The 5,715-nt window shown below is 35.6% G+C and overlaps 1 pseudogene; it reads right to left on the bottom strand.

The window, feature by feature from the left end:
- Positions 1-3,506: 3,506 nt before the first annotated feature.
- On the bottom strand, positions 3,507-4,503 carry LOC114094762 (large ribosomal subunit protein eL24-like; annotated as a pseudogene).
- Positions 4,504-5,715: the final 1,212 nt, after the last annotated feature.

The raw sequence follows: 5,715 nt of genomic DNA, 5'->3' as shown, positions 1-5,715 counted from the left end.
GGCAGAGCCATCACTTCTAAGGGCAGAAATAAAGATGAGGTCAGTTCTTGAGGGAGAGGGCAGAGCAGGCAACTGACCCACTGCAGAGGAGCAGAGAAGGCAGGACTTGCTGCTGCCTGCATCTCTACTGTAGCTGCTGGCTTTACAAACCTCACTGTCAATACCAACTGGAAAGGAAGGATGAAGAAACGTGACAAAGGTGTTTTTAATATCATTTCACATTGCAGTGTTAATTGGGCTCATTTCTGACAGGATACTTATAGAGCCATTACTACAAGGTTTGTTACAAAAGATGTATAGCACAGCCTGGAGACTGTAGTTAACAATACTGTATTATATATTTGAAAATTGTCAAAAGGGTAGATCTTCAGAGTTCTTAGTATAAATAAATATATAAACAAATGGTAACTGTGTGAGATGATGATGTGTTAGCTAGCCTAATTGTGGTAATACTTTCATAATGTATGCCTTAATAAAAACATCAAGCTGATGTTTTTATATATATATATATATATAAAATTTTATATATATATAAAATTCTTATGTGACATTTATACCTCAACAAAGCTGAACAAAAACAAACAAAAAAGAAATTTAATAGAGCCCATATAGCTCACTTTTGTTCTCTTGTAGCTATATTTTTTTAAAGAGAAACAGAATAATTTAACTTAATAAGATTTTATGAAATCTCAAATATTACAAAGTATTATCTTTTTTACCATATAATAAAAAATTAAGAAGTTACCTGATTACAAAAAGAAATTATTAAAAGATTTCCCCCCAGTTATGTATGTTGTTGTGATCCATTTGGGGGAGACTATGAAGACAACAACTTAACCAAAAATACACTATGCTACTAGTTAGTAAATTAATCACCTGACCCCAAATTTTCTGGAACTCCAGTGTTTAATTACTCCTTTTTTCTTTCTTTTATTTTCTTTTTCTGCCACAGTCAGGGTGGGCAAAATAACTGGGAGGTGACAAGCAACTTGAAGGTTGAAGCTGGAACTACTTTATTGCGAGTGAACTCAGCAGGAACTGAGAGAGAACTCACAGTAGCAGGCACCGGAGATAGCAGGAGCCTCCTCTCTGCCGGACAGCAGAGGTATATATACTTAACTAATTACTCACAGCTTGACTTAATTAACATCATCTAGATACAGCAGTCAGCCAATAAGGAATCCTCATCATCTTAATGGCTCGCTGGCATTGCTTCACAAACCACTTCTCCTGGCAAAGTGCCAGGTGCCATCTTGACTTGGTTTGCATCCCCAACATTTTTCTTTCTTTCTTTTTTTTTTTTTTTTTTTTTGGTTTTTATTGTTAATGCTGCTTTTTTTGTTTTGGTTTAATTTGCTCCTTGTATTTGCAAAGAAACACTTTTCAAACCCTGACAATTTGCTTCCTATATTTTTTTCTCCTTAGGTTCTCTTAATCTCTTATCAAATTTAAGAGACTACTAAAATATTTCCAAAATATCAGAATTTTATCTTTGCAATTTCCAATTATTTTGCATGAGTAACAGAACAAACATGTTAATTCATTGATGAAATGAAGGATTTTTTCAATTAAGGAAGGATTGTAATTATCTCTGAAAAACTGTGATTATTGAGATTGCTCAAACTATATGCATAATCTCAAAAATATGGTTTCTTTAGTTTTACTGTAAAGATCTTATTATGTCAAAGCATACTGTGTGGTTAAGGTATCACAGAATCTATCTCTTCTTAATAAATTCTATTTTTACTTCTAAAGTACATATTCAAAAACATGAAATTGATAAGTAATTTCTCAAGCAATGAGAAATTAATTGGTACAGTTCATTTATTGCTTCCTCTTTGGGGTTGTTTTCACCATTAGCTTATCTAATGCAGTTATAATTTAAAGTAGACAGTCTGCCAAAAGATATTGATAATATTTTTTCTAATCTCATTGGAGACACAATGCAGCTGCCAAAGATTGTATCAATACAAAACAGAGATCTAGAGTAGTTTTATGTTGTATTTTTTTTTTTTAATATGGTCCTCAATTCCCTTGGAAAGTTTAGTGGGCTGGGCAGAGGGGAGAGAAGAGAGAAGAGAGAGGGAGAGACTGATTGATTCCTGAGTATGAGAGTAGAATTACTGAATTAGAATCTCTTGAGACTGGGCTCTGCAATTCTGCAATTTGCATTTTAAATAAGATTCTCAATTGATTCTTATGTGCTTTAATGTTTGAGAACCTCTAGTTAAAGAGAATATTCAGGGGCATCATTCAGCCATTTTTTTTCTACAGGTCCAGAGAGGGGGTTTAATTTAAGTAGGCAGCTGTAATTTGCAAAATGCATTTGAGTTAACAAAGACTGATAATTGATTCTGTGCTTACAGAACTTTAAGCACTTGCATAATCAAAGACTAAAGAATTGAAAGAAGATACCATGTGGGGCCTTCCCAGGAGAATTCCCAAAGCCCATTACTTCCATTGGTCGCAATAATATTCTTTTTTAAGTTTTATTTTTACATTCTCCATCCCTTATCACCTAATATAGTTAGTAACCACAACTATCTTAATATAGAATGGGAATTGTGTTTGCTCTATTAATAGTTTCCAGCTTGAGCATTGAGGCCTCTCTTCTGGGAGGGTAGGATGGGAGGCCTGGGAGTTAAAATATAAATTCATTTCATGATACCTATTGCCTGTAAATTTAAAACAATTTTTTTTTCTTTTTTTAATACTGACACAGGTTTCACACAGTAAGGCCTAAAGGTCTTAGGTTTTCTTCTCATGATTACCCTCATAAACCCTGTGTCTGCCTAGCCACAATAAGTTTTACCAGTCCTTACAGTATCTTTGTTACTTATTTTCTTAAAATATCTTTTAAAAAGCAAAAAAAATGAAGTACATTTAAACAATAGTATTGATGCACGAATTTGAAAGAATGAAATAATTCTACAAAATTTTAATGAGAAAAAGTCCCCCATGATGCTTTTTGCTTCCTATTGAGAGGAAGCATCTACTTTGGACAATTTTTGCTTTGTTCTTTTTTGTTATACTTTTATTTCAGAATAATATGATCATTCTCTCTCCACCTTTTATACTTGAATAGATAATAATTTAGCATTTCTTTACAACTCCTTTTCCACCATCATATCTCCAACTCATCCATTTCTACAAAAATACTTTTGATTTTGAATATATTATTATATACATAGCTTCTGTTTAAACAAAATTCTAGATAACAGGAGATCTCTAAATAAAAAGATCTATTTAGTTCTTACAGAGGCTAGAATGAAAAAGAAAACACTAGTTCGTCGGCAATTTCTGTTAATCATCAGCAGCAGGGCCAGGTAGCAGTTGAATGATGAAATGGACACTGCCCTAACTCACTTGCAGCTACGGTTCTTGATGCCATCCAGTACTGGCCAATAAGGTGCCACTGGAGATGAGATGAGACAGAATGAAGGAGTGCAGACCATTCTTGCACAATGGTTACAGCTTATGGAAAGTTTTCTTTTTCTTTCTTTTTTTTTTTAAGTTATAGATACATCTTTATTTTAAAATCTCATTTGCCAATTTAGCGTTTTCCACCAACTCGGGGAGCAGAAACCTTCACAGGTTTCACAATCTTTTGCTTAGGTGCTGCCTTTGTGGAAGGAAGCCTTAGCAGCAGCCATTGCCGTCTTTTTAAATACCTGCTTAGCCTTTTTTGCTTCCTTGACAGCCCAAATAACTTGCTCACATTTGAGCCTTTCTAACTTCTGGTTTCTGATTCCTCTTGGCCATGATATCCGCAAAGGATGCACTAGTAATGGCCTTCTGAAATTTGACTGCACTTTGGGTTCTCTTCTTTTGAATTTCTTCCAACTGGTCCTTTTTGTACTTTCTTCTGTAAAGGACAGTCCAGTTTATCTGCCCAGGATTCCTCTTGGATAGGAAAGCCAATTCGCATTTTGCATTAAGAAATTGGAAAACCTTTCCATGGGTCCTGGCATAGCGTCTCCCGTGTCCGGGGTATATCTTGCATCCCCTAAATCTGCACAGCTCTACCCTATAACGAAAAGTGAAAACCCATTAAGGGGGCTGTTTACAGCAAGTTATTAGCCATGCCCAGGACGCTGCAGAGGGGTTCTGAGGGAGGATGGAAGCAGATTGGAATTCAAGCTTTATTATGGGAAGTTTTCTACATCATGAGTGTTTGCAGGGCTGCTCATTATTTTACTGTCTAGTCATTAGTTTTAGAATAGGGTGGTTGTGTGTGTGGCGGGGAATAAGTAATGGCAAATGAATTCTCCTGACTTTTAGGTTGAAACCATTGAATTAAGGAACAGATAATCATGACTGCTCCCAGAAGAGATATATAATTAGGAGAGCAAATAGTAAAGTGGAAAGTAATGTAGAATGTTAAGCCAGAAAGAAAGCTGAAATAAAAGTGGTAAAATATACAGAAGGAAAGCAAAGATTGATGAACACTAGATCTGGCTGTGGTGCATGTGCTAGTAACCAGAAAATTCCTTACATCCTCATGCCTTAAAAAATTCACACTCTATGAAAAGGGCTCCTACTAATTGCCTTCATCCTAATTCTGCTTAAATTTGTCAAATAAGTCATTTCTCCAAGTGGAGGGAACTGGTGATATGAATGTGGACCCACAACTACCTTACAAAATATGAAAATAATTTGCGATCCCATATTTTTACATCAGAAATAATACAAATCTAGGATTCTACTGTATGGTTTTCTGATGATTCTGAGTGTACGGTGACACACAGTTGGCTATGGTTTGAGTATATCTCTCAAATCCATGTATTGGAAGCTTGATCTTCAATGCTGCAGTTCTGGGTAGTGGATTAAAGTGAGAGGTGATTGTTCATGTCCTTATTTATGGATTAATGTCTTCATCTTGGTCATAGGTTTGCCATCATGGATCCAGTTGTCATAAAAGAGTCCATACTCATTCTTTCTCTTATAAATCCTCCCAGGTTCCATGGTTGAAGACAGCAACCAGGGAACATGACACTTTAAAGAAGACCCTCCAGAGAGGAGTGAAAGCATAGCATACTGCAGCACTTAGAGTGAGAGCCCAGAGCCATGCATCATGTGCTCCTGCACCCACTAAAAATCCCAAGAAGGCACCACAAAGCACTCTCTGGTCATGCAACATCAGGCCCCTGGACTGATAAACAAGAACCAACTGGTGAGAAATCCATACCCACCCAAGAAATAGCTCCTATCACTGAGTACTTTAGGAGAATAAAAAGCTGAATAGTGATGGGCATCTGCTCAAGGTCCCAAATGCTGATGAAATTCAAACCCAGAAATCTCAATTAGAATTTTTCTGCACCTCAGCATGGATTACTATAAATAGCTCCAATATCAATTTTGAAAATACATGTTATTCTTCACTTTGACTCAATAGTTATTCACCTAGCTTTCAACATTACATCCTAAACCAAACTGATTGTATTTATTTTATAGTTTTAAAGCATTAATTGAAATCATTTTTTCCCTCTTTGTTTTCCAAACTTAGGTTTACCCTTGCTCCCCCTGGCTCCTCTTTTACCTCTTTCATTACCTGCTATTGCATCAAATCATACCCACCAACCTGTTTTCATCTTTTACTTCTTTTCTCCATGGTTTATATTTCTTTCTTATATATTTTATTTTCATTCTCTTTCTCTTTTGCTCAAAATTTTCTCTCCTTCCATTTTCTGCCCTACAAAATATGCTACAGTAATT

This window comes from Marmota flaviventris, chromosome 7 (genome assembly GCF_047511675.1).
Source record: "Marmota flaviventris isolate mMarFla1 chromosome 7, mMarFla1.hap1, whole genome shotgun sequence".
In the NCBI taxonomy this organism is placed as follows: Eukaryota; Metazoa; Chordata; class Mammalia; order Rodentia; family Sciuridae; genus Marmota; species Marmota flaviventris.
Note: the sequence above shows the minus strand (reverse complement) of the source record. Positions and strands in the feature narration are given on the sequence as shown.